This window comes from Canis aureus, chromosome 10 (genome assembly GCF_053574225.1).
Source record: "Canis aureus isolate CA01 chromosome 10, VMU_Caureus_v.1.0, whole genome shotgun sequence".
In the NCBI taxonomy this organism is placed as follows: Eukaryota; Metazoa; Chordata; class Mammalia; order Carnivora; family Canidae; genus Canis; species Canis aureus.
In genome coordinates this window covers 18,234,481-18,251,210 of record NC_135620.1, presented here as the reverse complement: position 1 = coordinate 18,251,210, position 16,730 = coordinate 18,234,481, and the positions used below count along the sequence as shown (strand labels likewise).

General features: G+C 35.4%; 1 protein-coding gene across 12 annotated transcripts in view; it reads right to left on the bottom strand.

Annotated features, from left to right (window-relative positions):
• The window catches only part of CCDC192 (coiled-coil domain containing 192), a 217,183-nt gene that overhangs the window by 187,166 nt on the left and 13,287 nt on the right, over positions 1–16,730 (bottom strand). The window lies entirely within an intron of this gene.

The window sequence follows — 16,730 nt, the reverse complement described above, 5'->3', positions numbered from 1 at the left end:
TGCTGATGAAAGTTTTTCCCTAGCCTTCCATCTTAGCCCCTTACTCTGGACAGTTTATGTTATCACTCCCCCCATCTTTGGTGATCAGAATTCTTTTTACAGTGAAAATTTCATCACTCTCGTGTCCTTTTGTGCTTAGCTTTTGCAATTGTATCTTAGGCTAAATTGCCAGTTTCTATTTAGGCAACAGTTTAAAAACTTGATTTTTCCTGATTTCCACCCATTCTAGTGGAAACAGTATTCCTCTATTTTAGAGTTGCCCAAAAAGTTTGCTGATATGATATATTTTATTCAAAATTGAACAACTCATAACTATTTTCAAAGCCCAGTTAAAAGAAGTTTCTAGAAAGTGCCTCTCAATATGACTGTGAAGGAGATCAACATTGGGAGGATGACAGAACAGCCCTAAGCACAACGCTGCTTGTAATCTGGAAGGCCACATTCTAGACCTGACCACATGACTGTGTGACTTCTGGGCTTCACTTCTTGGGGCCTCGGTTTTTCATCTTTAAATGAGAAATGTATTGGCACATCTCAGCAGGGAATAGTCATTCCAATGGAGTAATTGGGAAGGGTTTAATGAAGGGACTCTGTGCAAATACGTGGGCACAGTTAAGGGCATGAACAAATGATGATGGGGTATCCCAAGAAATGAAGGTAATCTTTGCCTCACCTTGAACTGAAGAGGTAGGGAAGAGATAATGGCAGAGTACTATTAGAGAATCTAGAAAGAGAGCTTAAGGAGAGGGCTGTGTCTATGAGCTGACACCCTGGATGGAGAAATAGAACTATTGCCAACCTGTGCTCAGATATAAAAGTGGGCAGACCTATGGAATAAATAGCCTGACCTTCTCTTCTCTAACTTGTGGTCTTTTGTATCTCCCTTGGGCTGAGCCCCCAAAAAAGCCAGAGGGCAAGACACACTGAATGAGAAATCCAGAGAGACCAGCTAGCCTGGAAAAGAGCAGAGTAGGGGAAGGATAGAGCAGATCTGGAAAGAGAAACAAAGAAACCTCAGGCAAAGAGATTTAATTATACTATTGGTTCCCAAATGCTAGCCCAAAGATCAGTATTGGTTTGTGATAACATTTCCACCCGTAGCAAGAAAAAGACGGAAGTAAAATTTTAAAAAACATTGTGAATTTTTCATGAAGTCAAATTTATTCCACTTAGAAAACTGTCCTTTATTCTGAGATTATGATCGTTCTATATATTTTGGTGTTAAGAGGATGTTTCTTTAACAAATGATAGCGATAATATATGGAAATTATTCTTTTCGTGAATTTTCTTCAAAAAAATTCAAAAAGTTGGCAGTGCTATGAGATCTAATCCCAATTATTTTGGAGGTGGAAATTCTTGTGGGCTTATGAAATCTCAAAGTATAGAGACCCTCTGTCTCAGTCATCTCTGTTAAATTATGAATTGAATGTTTTATCAGGCAATCTTTCCAGAACTATGGTCTCTGAATTCCCCTGGACCAAGTCCAACATGGACCTGTATTCAATATCAAGTTGCTGTAGCCAAGGTCCAGAATACTACTTTTCTAGAAAAAAAACAGATTTCTAAAGATCAATCTTTCATCCTATGAAAAGATTTAACCACATTTTTTTCTATAGTAGCAATGATAGGAAAAAGAATAAAGGAAGAGGGAACCAAAAAGAATTGTTGTCTCAGATATTAACTTATAAAAAGATTGTTGCTACAGAGAAATGACCACATGACATTTGATAGCTTCATAAATAACTTTAAATAATGACTTAACAGAAACTCTTAAAAGTTGACTCTCATTTTAATTCAGTTCAAAGCATTTCAACTCATTAAGTTCAAAGAATATTTATTAAAGACTCACTATTTGCCAGATAATATGCTAAGCAAAGAGGAAATAAGTAGTAAGAAGACTGGCAGGATTAATACCTTCACCAGAATTCTTAGCTTAGAATTTCTCTCCAATTTCTCTCCAATCTCTCCAAAAATCCTAGGGTTTTAGTTTTAATGTAAAAACCAAAAGAAAGTCAAAAGTTTGGTGATTAATTTAACATTTTTATGCTCATTCATAATGTATAGTTCTTTGCTTTCAGGGCTTGTTCTTTGCTGAGGATTCTGATAGATGTCAGAAGGAGGTGATAAGCAGTCCTAACCTGTTTTCAGATATTCCAGATCTAAGCATCTTTCTCAATGCCATCCATGTAGCCCAAATTATGAATTCCATGTTCAGAAATTCATTTATATTTCAGCCACCTTTCATTTTTATTCTAAAGTAAAATACCAAATTTTAATGGAATGAGAGTATCACTACGGTCTTACTGCCTCTACTGTAAGACATACAAATGAATTAAAAAATAATATCTTCTTCCTAGAGAAATGACCCAATCTCAAAAGAAACAACATAATTTCTCTTTCTAATGGGGAGAGCAAGCAGCATACCTTCTCTGGGAAACCTGGTTCTTGTAACTGAAACCTCACAGCAACAAGTGCTAACCCATCCTATTGACCATGACCAATAACAATGTTAATAATGACTATATATTCCTTCACAATAAAAGGGACACAACATGTAATTTGCTATTGAAATCAGATTTTTATTTCTTTAAAAAATGAATGAGAGAAAAAATAGGGACTTAATGTATATAGAGTTAGAGTTTCACAAAATGAAAGAGTTCTGAAGATTGGTTGCACAAAAAAAGTAAACATGCTTTACACTACTGAGCTGCACATTTTAAACACCATTAAAATGGTCCATTTTATGTGATATGTATTTTACCACAATTTGAAAAACAACAGTATAAAACAACTGTAAAGCAGGTAAATTATGGAGTGAAGGAATTAATTGATGTTAAAATTAATTCAGCTACTCTTTCCTATTTCACAGGACTGTTGTGCAAACAAAATGAACAAATTTTGGATTTTGATTTCTTTAGTTAAAAAAAGTCCAAAAAATACTATTTGTTCTTAAATAAGATTTTTGTTTAGTGGGAGATATAATAATACAAATACTTTTCCCATTAGTAAAGACAGTATTTTGAATAGTTGGGTCATTTTGTGACAGGATTATTTATTTTTTCCACACATCATACTTAGGTTTAAATTTTGAGTACTTTAGCATATTAAACAACAATGTTTTCACCTTTCTACTGTATCCCAGTCTTTTAGGAAATGTGCTTGCCTGTAGGAAGAAGGATTTTGGGGTTGGCTTATGAGGGAGGTGATGCCCTTTTGGCCTTTTATTGCCCATATGGACAGTGGCTTTTCAAACAGTTTTGTGAATAAATTATTGCTATGCTGTGTATAATCAACATCAAATGTTTTATGATTGACAGTGTTCTGTGTGTAGGTAATTTTTTTTTCCACCAGTGAATTTTAGGTTCTAAATAAGTTTATTTAGGTTAGGTTCTAAAACTTAAAAAAAAAAAAAAAACTAAGATGTTTAACTGTAATGGTAAGAACTTCAGTACTCTAATGTTATTGTTCCAGAATCTAGGTAGAAAATCCTCATTTGAACTTGATGATCTATGAGAAAACTTTTTCCATGAGAAGCCTTCCCCCACTCCCAACCCAGCCTGACTTTTGCACACACTCCTTTCTTTACCAGGATCTAAAGGAGAAATGTGTTATGAATCCTTTCAGATCAGATCAAAGTTCAGTAATGATTTCCATAGTACATTCCAACATGATAAGGTAAGCAGAGGACAGATAGGAGAGCTCTCCTTTGCTGTGAATTTCCACTTCTTTTAAGGTCTCTCAGTCAAAATATGACTAAGAAGCATGGCTAGCATATCAAAGAAGAGGGCACAGCATGCCCAACATTAGCTACTCAGTAAGGCTTCAGCTTTCTCATCTGTAAAATGAGACCATTTATACCTAATTCATCTTGCACCCTGAGGTAGCCATTTGTCATGCTGTTTTGATGGCCTACTGTCTTTCCTGGTTTGGAAAATTTCCCAACTCATGAATCCCATCACTCCAAAGTATAAAAGCCAGGAACTCCCTCTCAAGTGTCCTTCACATCCAAGGTGTAGGCATGTGACTCAGTCTCCACCAACCAGACTCACCACCCTGAGATTTCAAGATAGAGAAAAGTGCCATATAGACTGGAATGTGGCCGGTAGACCAGGTCATCATCCTATTTTCAGAGGCTGCAGCGGCAGAAGACTTGGAAGTAATACCTCATATTCAGGGGAAATGACAAATGGTGAGGGGCCTATGCCCAGTGGCAGCAGTAGTAGTAGGTTCCTCCCCAGAATCTGATGTAGTTAATTGGCCATGATCTCCAAGCCTGGTTCTCTGACTGCTAGAGAACCCATTGAAATACCTAATATCCTTTAGTAATTCATTTTCCCCTTAATACTAACTGGAATGAATTTTGTTGAATGAGCCTCCATTTCCTCACCTCTAAAAATGGAGAAAATGATAAGCCTGTGGGAGATGCTATAATGATTAAATGTGGTAATGCAGAAAAACACAGCCTGACACCTGAGCCATAGAGGAAAGAAAGTTTTTCAAAAATCATCACCTTTTTACCCTCTAGGTGTTAGGTTAGCTAGCTACACAATAAGTTTCTATTGTGTAGCTTCTGGGAGCTCACAGGCTAGGAAAGAGCCTGCTGAGCCTTGCAAAGGCAAGCAATTCTTATAGACTCTAGTGACCTCGGCACCATCTGACTATACCTAACTTGGTTACTCTTTGTTGGAAAAAGTCAATCATTACGCATAATATAAAAGCAAAAATTCAAAGCATAGTAGAATCAGGCACAGCCTGTACCCTTGTCTGCCTGATCAAGGTTACTACTGTACCAACTCTATTTCTTCCCTTTCTTGACTTTCTTGCTAGCCTTGTTGTTTTGGGCTTTTGAGGTCTAAAGGGGAGAGACAGAAGAAGAGCAAGAGGACTATGGATTAGGACTAAAGGAAAATGTTTTCCAATGATTTTTTTTAAGTTTATTTATTATTTTTTTTTTTTAGTAATCTCTACACTCAACGTGGGGTTGGACTCACAACCCTGAGATCAGTCACATGCTCTTCAACTGAGCCAGCCAGACACCCCCAAGGAATTTTGGATGCAAGAACTTAAGACAAGCTGTTCTGTGAGATAGGACCTTATGGAAAAAGAAAGAAGGATTTAAAAATATCTCTCTACCTTTGAAATTTCCCCCCATATACTGTTTAATTAATGCAGTTTCACCTTCAATATACCATCAGAGTACATTGGGCCCCTATATAGTATTGACTTTATTTTTTTGAGATGCTCTATTCTTTAAAAATCTATATTTCATGTCTTTTATCCTTTTATAGAGATTCTTACAAAGAGAATATATATTATTTTTTAAAAGCATAATAAAACTCATTCTATCTTGCAATCATCAACACACCCATTGGAGCCTTTTATAAAGCTAAGATGTATTCTGGTATCTCAATGATCTTGTTTTTCCTATATTTCAAACATATTAGTACTGAATCATTACAGGAATTATTTTTTATCATCACTTATCAATTATTTCCAACTATGACTTTTTAAAAAAGATTAAAAAGAAAGCCAAAGAATTATGGAATTGACTAGAAGTACAATGCCATAATAAAATTAATAATCATCCTTCAATTTCTTATTGTGTTGCCAAAAATATTGAATCATCTTTCAAGCTATGAAAGGGGAGACATATTTTTATGTTTTTGGCTTTCACTAAATATGATAGAGAATACTGTACTTCTCATTTTCCATCCATAATGCCCAAAGCAAAGACAATTGACAGAGGAATACATTTTATAATTCTTAGACAAATCAGAAAATGAATATGAAGAGCAATACTCTTGATCAGTCCTGTGCACTGCCCTAGCCACTAGCCAAATGTGGTTTTTGAGTACTTGAGATGTGGTCAGTTTGAATTGAGATATATTGTAAGTATAAAACACCCTCAAGAATTTGAAGACTTAGCACAATATATGAGAATATAAGGTATCTCAATATATTTTTTAATTGAGTACATGTTAAGATGACAATATTTTGGATACATGAGGTTAAATGAAATATATTATTAAAATTTACTTTCACTTATTTAAGTGCTTAATTAAGCTATTAGAACATTTAATTTACCTCTGTTGAACAGTGTAGCTCTAGACACTAATGTTGATAATGGAATTAATCATGCAAGTGAAATAGACTATACATCTTCAGCTCATGACTTCCTAGCTACTGAGATGAATATCCTCAAACTCATGAATCAATAAATGAAAAACACATCTCTAAGGAAAAAATAGGATATAGGGTATTCTCATAAGAGACAGAGTCTATCATACAATATTTAGTGACAAGAACTTGGACTTTCCTTTTTTGTTAAGAGTACTTGTAACCATATTTTCCCATCTTTTCTGATGTTTATGTGCCACAATTTTTTACTAGATAACAAAGATATTTGCTGTGTTCAGATTTTTTTCAAATTTTTTTTTACTTACGATTTTTATCACATTTTTAATGAGTTTTTTAGACTATGCCTTTATTCTTCTGTCAATTATTCAAAAAGGGACTTTAAAAGTAAAAAAATTTAGTTGAGTTTATTTGACCCAGGTGGTAAGTGATGATGACTATTTTCCTTGATACTAAGGGTTAGGAACTTGAGAAATTTGAAAGGTATTTTGTGGATACTAAATTATTTATTTTAAACCACAACTCAGTTTTGATACTGGGCCATTTGGACCTCAGCATTACATGCTAAGCAGCCACAAAGAAAGTTATTATGGGAGACTTTTTTCTAGATTTTCAGGGACTTTGTCATCAAAAAAGAATGTCAGAACACATCTGAAGGCAAGAAGCCCAAATGCTGCTTTATTCAGGAGGAGGAAAATTAATAGGATTCAGAATATAGTCACCATGGACATAGATATTTCTATTTTAAGGAAGATTCCAAGTAGAAAGAGCCTCTAGGGAAAGCAGGCTGTTCTACAATTTATAGCATTTTCCTTAGGCATTTGAGGGAAGCAAAACAGGGCTTGCTCCTTTCCAAAGAATGTTCTGAACTACATTTAATTTTAAAATATCTTACAATTTAATTTTCCTTTGCATTAAATGTATGATTCAGGAACATTTTCTTCCCAAAGTGAAAATCACAATATGTCTGGTTATTCAAAAACAAACACTTGAGAATCATTCACATATATTTTGAGTTCCTTTATGTAGGACCCAGGCCTAAACTCTGGAGAATAAAGATGAATTAATCAAATTCCTCACCCTGCAGGAGCTTGTAATGTGATATAGGTTGAGAAAAGGAGGAGAGATAAAGTGGACTTCAATTTTATAAGGATAAGAAAGGAGAAAGGGAAGAAGAGATGTATTGAGATCATCTCTGTACCACAAATTTGCTTTATATTATGTCCCAAAACTTCAGACATTTTGGAAGGTATAAAAACAAAGTGAAAAAACATCCAGATTCCTACCACTCAGAAATTGCCACGTGTTGTGGACTGAATGTGTCCCCTGCCACCACCCCCCCCCCCCCAGATTCATTCATAAGTGTCAGTCCTGACTTCCAATGTTATAGTATTAGGACATGTGGTCTCTGGGAAACCATAAGATTCAGACATAGTCATCAGAGTGGGGTCCTCAGGATGGGATTAGTGTCCTTAAAAGTTAAAAGAAAAAAGTACCTTCTGGTACTTTCTCTTTCTCTCCTTTCCTTCCTCTCTTTCTCTCTCCCTGCCATCTTTCCTTTCTTCACTCCAACAATATGAGAATACAGCAACCAGGCAACTATCTGCAAGCTAGGACCTAACCATGCTAGCACCTCTATCTCTCTGACTTCTCAGCCTCCAAAACTGTGAGAAATAAATGTCTATTGTTGAAGCCACCCAATCTGTGGTATTTTGTTATGGCAGCCGAAGCAAACTGAGGCCACACATTTGGTGCATTACTTTCTAGCCTTGTATGTGTATACCTGTAAGATGCATAATGTATAAAATATTGATTCACACTATACATGGTTATATATGGCTAAATTGGAATCATTTGCCATTAACAATGTGTCATAGGTATAACTTTAATTTGAATGATGATAGATGTTCTATTCTGTAATTTTTAAAAGTAAGCTCTACATCCAATGTGCAGCTTGAACTCATGACTCTGAGATCAAGAGTCACATACTCTGCTAAGTCAGTGAAGTGCCCCCATATTCCATAACTTCTGATTTTAAAATTACCGTATATTTAAAGATCACAATAAATTTTACTACATGCATATAGTTTTCCCTACAATTGGAGAACCCTGTAATAAGCATATTTATACATCCTGTGGACTTGTTTTTTTATTTTCTTAATATAAATGAGAAAAGTGTTTACTAGATTTTAAAGAGTATATATGCTTGATACATATTTCTGATTACATCCCCCAAATTAACACTCCTACCAACAGTACATAAGAATCATAGTTTTATTACAATTTTGCCAGTAATGATATTTCCAATACTTTTTTTAGATATAATTGACATATTTTATTAGTTTCAGCATACAATAAAGTGATTTGACATTTTATGTACATTGCTAAATGGCCACAATAAATCCAGTTTATTGTGACTATCTGTGACCTTAAAAAGTTAATACAATGTTATTGACTGTATTCTCCATGCTGTACATTATATCCCCACGACTATTTTTTTTATAACTGGAAGCTTGTACTTATTAATCTTCCTCAAGCATCTTGCCCACTCCCAGCCTTCATTCCCTATGAAAACCCACAATCTGTCCTCTATATCCAGGAGTCTGGGTCCTATTTTGTTTTGTTTGTTTTGTTTTTTAGATCTAATGTAAAAGTGAAATCAAAAGATATTTATCTTTTTCTGTCTGAGTTATTTCACTTAGCATAATAGCTTAAGGTCCGTACATGTTGCCCAAATGGCAAGATTTCTTTTTTTATGGCTGAATAATACTCCATTGCATATATGTACCACATTTTCTTTATCTATTCATCCACTGATGGACATTTAGGTTGTTTCTATATGTGGACTATTGTAAGTAATGCTGCCCTCCTGAACACAGAGATGGCATGTATCTTTTTGATTCACTGTTTTCATTTTCTTTGGACAGATACCCAGCAGTGGAATTACTAGGTCATGTGGAACTGCTATTTGTAATTTTTTGAAGACCCTCCATACTGTTTTTCATAATGGCTACACCAATTTACATTCCCACCCACAGAGCATGAGAGTTCCCTTTTCTCTACATCCTTGCCAACACTTGTCATTTCTTATCTTTTTCATAATAGCCATTCTAACAGTATTAGATGATATCTCATTGTGGTTTTGATTTGCATTTCCCTGATGATTAATGATGTTGAGCATCTTTTTATGTGCCTATGACATCTGTATTCTTCATTGGAACAAATACCTATTCAGATCCTCTGCCCGGTTTTTAATCAGATATTTTGTTATTGAGTTGTATGAGTTCTTCATATAGTTTGGATATTAACCCCTTATGTCAGATATATAATTCGCAAATATTTTTTCTTATTTGATAGGTTTCCTTTTGTTTTATTGATGTATCCTTTCCTGTACAGAAACTTTTTAGTTTTATGTAGTCCCATTTATTTATTTTTCCTTTTATTTCCTTTGCCTTTAGAGTCAGATCCCAAAAAAATCACTAAGACTGATATCAAGGAGCTTATCCCTTTTGTTTCTCCTAGAAGTTTGAAAGTTTCAGGTCTTACATTCAAACCTTTAATCTATTTTGAGTTTATTTTTGTATATTGTGTAAGACAGTATTCCAGTTTCATTCTTTTGCATGTAGCTGTCCAGTTTTCCCCATACCATTTATTGAAGAGGCTTTGTTCCCTGTTGTGTATTCTTGCCTTCTTTGTCAGAAATAAATTGACCATATATACATGACTTCTTTCAGGGCTCTTTATTCTCTTCCATTCATCTATGTATCTGTTTTTATGCTATTACCATATTGTTTTGGTTACTATAGCTTTGTGGTATAGTTTGAAATCGGAGCATGATACCTCCAGTTTTGTTCTTCTTTCCTAAGATTGTTTTGGTAATTTGGGGTCTTTTCTGGTTCCATACAAATTTAGAATTTTTTGTTTTAGTTCTGTAACCAATGTCATTGGAATTTTGATTGCATTGAATCTATAGATTGCTTTGGGTAGTGTTAATTTTAACAATATTAATCCTTTCAATCCATGAACATGAAATATCTTTCTATTTATTTGTGTCTTATTCAATTTCTTTCATCAGTGTCTTATAGTTTTCAGTGTACAGGTTTTTCACTTCCTTGGTTAAATTTATTCTTACCCATTTTACTCTTTTTGATGTGACTGTAAATCAGATTGTTTTCTTGATTTCTCTGATAGTTCATTACAAATATATGGAAATGTAGCATATTTCTGCCTAATTTTGTATCCTTCAACTTTACTGAATTCATTTATTAGTTCTAACAGTTTTTTGGATGAGTCTTTGGGTTTTCTGTATATAGTATCATGCTATCCACAAATAGTGAGAATTGTACTTAGTCTTTTCCAATTCATATGCCTTTTATTTCTTTCTTTTGCCTAATTGCTATGGCTAGGACTTATTCTGTGAATAGCAGTGGGAATAATGGCCATCCTTGTCTAGTTCCTGGTCTCAGAGGAAAAGCTTTTGGCTTTTCACCATTGACTATGCTAATACCTATGTGTTTGTCATAAATGGCCTTTATTATATTGAGGTACATTCTCCATATCCACTTTGTAAAGAGTTTTTATCATAAATGGTTGTCGATTTTTTTAAAGATTTTATTTATTTAATCATGACAGACAGAGAGAAAGAGAGAGAGAGAGAGAGAGGCAGAGACACAGGCAGAGAGAGAAGCAGGCTCTATGCAGGGAGCCCAACGTGGGACTCGATGCGGGTCTCCAGGAACACACTCCAGCCGAAGGCGGCGCCAAACTGCTGGGCCATCGGGGCTGCCCTGGTTGTTCAATTTTGTCAGATGTTTTTTCCGCATATATTGAGAGATCATACAGTTTTTATCTTTCATTTTGTTAAATGGGTCTATCAAATTGATTGATTTGTGGATTGGAAGCATCATTGCATCCCTGGAATAAATCCCACTTGATCATGATGTATGATCCTTTTGATGTATTATTGAATTTAGTTTGCTAAAATTTTGCTGAGAATTTTTGCACGTGTGTTTATCAGGGATATTGGCCTATAATTTCTGTGTGTGTGTTTAGTCTCTGGTTTTGGTATCAGGGTAATGCTGGCCTAGTAAAATGACCTTGGAAGCTCTCATTCCTCTTCAAATTTTTGCAAGAGTTTGAGAAGGACAGGTATTAAATCTTTGAATGATTGGTAGAATTCACTAGTGAAGCCATCTGATCCTGGACCTTTACTTTTTAAGAGGCTTCTGATTACTGATTCAATCTCCTTACTAGTAGTAGATCTCTTCAGGTTTTCTATTTATTCATGAATCAGTCTTGGAGGATTATAAATTTCTAGAAATTTATTCATTATGGGCATATACTTGTTCATTGTAGTCTCTGTATATCCTTTATATTTCTGTGATATCAGTTGTAACTTCTCTTCTGTCTCTTATTTTATTTATTTGAGCCATCTCTCTTTTTTTTCTTGAAAAGTCTGAGTAAAGACTATCATTTCTGTTTATCTTTTCAAAGAACTAGCTCTTAGTTCATTAGTCTTTTCCGTTATCTTTATAGGTTCCATTTCATTTCTTTCCACTTTGATCTTTATTATCTTCTTCATTCTACCAACTTTGGGCTTCATTCCTTCCTCTTTTTCTAGTTACTTTAGGTGTAAAGTTAAATTGTTTATTTGAGATTTCTTTTGTTTCTTTAGGTAGGCCTGTATTGCATTGCTATGAACTTCCCTCTTAGAACTACTTCATCCCATAGATTTTGGTATGTTACATTTCTGTTTTCATTTATCTCTAGCTACTTTTTTTATTTCTCCTTTGATTTCTTCTGTGACCCAGTAGTTCTTCAGTAACATGTTCAATCCCCATGTATTTTAGTTTTTTCAGTTTTCTTCTATTTGGTTTCTGGTTTCATACCATTGTGATCTGAAAAAAATGTTTGATATGACTTCGGTCTTTTTGAATTCATTGAGACTTATTTTGTGGCCTATCATGTGATCCATCCTGAAAAATGTTTCTTGTACACTTGAGAAGAATGTATCCTGCTGTTTTTGGATGGAATGTTTTATGTGCATATATCTATCAAGTCCATTTGGTCTAGTGTGTCACTTAAGGCTGATGTTTCTTGTTAATTTTCTGTGTGGATGATCCATCCATTGATGTAAGTGGGATGTTAAAATGCCCTACCACTATTGAGTTACAGGAAATTTCTCCATTTAGGGCTGTTAATATTTGCTGTATATATTTTGGTGCTCTTATGTTGGGTGTATAATATTCATAAATATTATATGTTCTTATACTGAACTGACCTATTCATCATTATGTAGTGCCTGTCTTTGTCTTTTATTACAATCTTTATTTTAAAGTCTCTTTTGGTCTGATATGACTATAACTACACCAGCTTTTTTTTTGTTTTTATTTCCACAGCATATCTTTTTTCATCTCTTCATTTTCAGTGTCTGTGTGTCTGATGTGAATCTCTTGTAGGCAGTATACAGATGTGTCTTGTTTTTTTGTTTGTTTGTTTTTAACTGATTTAGCCCTCTATGTCTTTTGATTGGAGAATTTAGTCCATTTCATTTAAAGTAGTTACTGATAGGTATGTACTTATTGACATTTTGTTAGTTGTTATCTGGCTGTTTTTGTAGTTTCTTTCTTCTTTCACTCTCCTCTTCTGGTTTGATAACATTTTTAGTGTTATTTTAGATTTTTTTCTCATTTTCTTTTATATATATACTGTAAACTTTTGCTTTGTGGTTACTAGGAGTTTCACATATATCATCCTACATATCTAACAGTCTATTTTAAATTAATAACAATTTAAATTTAAGCATATTCCTAAACTTTACATTTTTGCTCCCTGAACATTTGATGCTTTTGATATCACTTTTTACATATTTTTATTTTATGTACCACTTCACTAATTATAATTTTAGTTAATTTTACTACTTTTGTTTTAATCTTCTTAAAGCTTTATAAGTGGTTAATCTACTAGCTTGACACTATGTTTACCTTTTCTAGGGAGATTTTCACTTTTTTATGTTTTCTTATTTTTAACAAGTTATCACTTCTTTTTAGCTTAAACTAGTCCCTTTAATACTTCTTGTAAGGCCAATTCAGTAGCGATGAACTCCTTTCCCTTTTGCCTGTTGGAAAACTATCTCTTCTTCAGATATGAATGGTAAACTTTCTGGGTAGAATATTTTTGGTGAGAAGTTTCTGTTTTTCTTTTAGGGTTTTTTAAATCACTTTGAATATATCATAAGCCATTATCTTCTGGCTTGCAAAGTTTCTGCTGAGGAAATTGGTGATAGCCTTCTGGGGTTTTCTTTGTACATAACATTTTTTTTTTCTCTTGCTGCTTTTAAGACTCTGTCTTGGGGATCCCTGGGTGGCTCAGCGGTTTGGCGCCTGCCTTTGGGCGGGCCGCGATCCTGGAGTCCCGGGATTGAGTCCCGCGTCGGGCTCCCGGCATGGAGCCTGCTTCTCCCTCCTCCTGTGTGTCTGCCTCCCTCCCTCTCTTTCTATGCCTATCATAAATAAATAAAAATAAATAAATCTTTAAAAAAAAGACTCTGTCTTCATCTTTAACTGTTGACATTTTTATTTTAGTGTGTTTTGGTGTGGCTATCTTTGGGTTCATTTCATTTGAAACTCTCTTGAATTCCTAGACCTGGATGTCTGTTTCCTTTCCTAGGTAAGGGAAGTTTTCATCTATCATTTATTTCTTCAAATAAGTTTTCTACACCTTTCTATCTTCACCTAATGGCACTTTTATGATGGGAATGCTATTCTGCTTTATGTTGTTATAAAGGTCCCTTAGTTATTTTAACTTTTAAAAACTCGTCTTTTTGCTGCTTTGGGTGAGTTCCACTACCTTGTCTTCCAGCTCGCTAATCCATTTTTCTACTTCATCCAGTCTGCTATTAAATCCTCTAGCATATTTTTTCTCTTTAGTTATTGTCTTCCTCAGCTCTTTGACTTCTCTTCAGTACTTTAGGTTTTCTCTTTCTTTGTTGAAGTTCTCACTTCATTAATCCATTCATTTCTTGATTTCAGTAAGCATCTTTAGGACCATTACTTTGAATTATTTATCAGGTGGGTTACTTGTCTCCATATCACTAAGGTCTTGTTCTTTTTGAAATATATTTCCCTACTCCCTCTTTTTGCTTGACTCTTTGTGTTTGTTTTTATGAATAGGCAGAACAGTTCTATCTCTTGGTCTTGAAGGAGTAACTTCACGAAGGTGTTAATCCTTCTCCTTTAACCTTGCAGCTCTTGGTTGCCTCTTGAACTTTTGTAATTATCTTAACTGCCTGGATTATTCTTGATATGTCCCCATTTTGGGGTGTGTTTGAAGACCTATCAGTGATTCAAGGGAGCAATCCCATTTAGCACCTAGTTTCAGGTTGATTGGAAACCAGACCCACCAGCATCAGCTTTTAAAGTTTGCCTATATCTATGGTCCTGTGGCAGTTGTAAACTCTGCTGACTTCCAGACCAGGAGATCTAAAGGTGTGCCCTGAACGAGAGTTGCAAAAATCACGGCTCCAGACAAGTGTGTAAGTCCCTTTCTGAAAGGTCTTATTGATCTGTAGAGATGTCAAGGGGTACATAAGGATGGTGTCTCCTACTTACATTCCCTGGATACACTTACTTAGCCCTAGAAATGTGGTAAACCTGAAACCTATTCATCAGGCTGAAGCTCCAGAATAAGAAAATAGGCATTTTCAAGGAAAACTGGAGTTTCAACATGCTGTCTGTACAGTACCCTGAGAGTGGTGCCTGACAAGAACTTTCTTGTTGTTATAGTCTTGTGGAGCTCTGGAGCAACCATACTCACTCAAGTCCATCAGGTGATCAAGAGGTGTCCCCTGTGTGAACTGCATGCACACTTTAGCAAGGCTTTAGCAAGGGTGCTGAAGAGTGTGGTAGACAAGATTTTAGAAAGGCAGTGGGCAAATTATGCATTTGTGGGCTTCAGCAATGCAGCAAAGGAATGCCTTTTCTCTGAGAGCATGCTTGCTTTAGGCTGGGAGTAGCAGAATGACACAATTGTGCACACTCACCTCTCCCAGCCAGGGATCAAGGGAGCCTGCAACCAGCTGTGGTCTCCCACCTCAGCAAATGCCCCAATTGCTCATCGTTGGCTGTACCACTAAGGCAAAGGAGGGTGCAGTATTTGAGCTCATCCACTGGTACTAGCAGGGGACATGGAAAGTGCAACAATGGTGTTCCCCCAGAGCCTCCATTTCTTAGTGTCTCAGCCATCTCCTAGCACCCAGCCCCTAGCCAAAGCCCCAAGATCTCCTTCTCCTTCAGTTATAGTCTAGGTATTTTTCAAGCTATATTTTCATTGGGTCTTGGGGTGGAGCAAGACCATATGTGAGCCCTCCAAAAGGGGAAATTTCAGTTTCCCCTGGCACTTTGGGATTCTTGAACATCTGCCCTGTTGGTTTTCTAATACAGATATACTGACAGCTCATCTTTCCAGTATAGATCCCAGGGGCTGGGGTGCCCAATGCAGGGCACCAATGCCTTACTCCTCCAGGTAACATGCCTGTCTGGTGAGATTCTTCTCTATTGTTTGTGGCCAGGGGTGAAAGGTTTATGAGACTGTGTTTCTGCCTGTGTTTGTGACTGGGGGTGGGACTTTACAAGATTGTTTCTGCCCCTCCTACCTATGTCTAGTGATCCTTGGATACTTTGTTTTAGAGTAATTCATCTAGTTTTCCTATCTTTTCAAAGGGAAATAATTCATGTGTAGCTATAGATTGGGTGTGTCTGTGGGAGGAGATGAGTTCAGGATATTCCTATACTGCCATCTTGGCCTTGGACTCCCTCCTCCTAAGTCCTTTTTATATCTGTCACACTTACAGGTAAATATGATATCTAAGGTTTTAAATTTTTAGCATCTTTGCCTTCTATTATTTGGACATATGATATTTGCAAATTTGGACATCTTATTGGATATCTGTATGTCTTAAGACTTTTGTAAATTGTGATTTGTGTCCTTTGTTTAAAGGGCTCATTTTTTCCTCATTGATTTATGTGAGACCTTAACATTTTAAGAATGTCATGTTGTAATAAATGGTACAAATATTTTCTATTACTTAATTTCAATCTTTATAAATGTTTCATAAATGGTTTGAAATAGTGGTAAGTTTTCTTGCAAGATATAGAATTTGGGGGGTAAATTAGTTTCTCATCCTTGTGTATTAATGCATACATTTGTCCAAGAAGAGAGTCAACATTTTGAAGAAGCAAACTCTAATCAAAACTTAGAGAAACATTCGATTTCTCTGAACCTCATTAAGTACAAATAACACATCACATTGATTCAAATTATTAGACATATTTTGAAATAACCAATTGACTCTGATAGTTGATCTAACACAAATAGCTCAGATATTGACATGACGACCTAGGGCTATTATTCCCAGCAGCAAATTTCAGTTTCACAAAACTATCAAAACAAATTAAGCCGATGTTATCCAATCTGCCTGATGAGACTGAGGGCAGCCAGAGGCCAACCTTAATCCCAAAGAGCCTTCATCCTTGTGCTTTTCCCTCCCAGGTCACCTTTCCAGTCTTGAGGAGATGTAGTCCTTTGGGAAAGGCTAG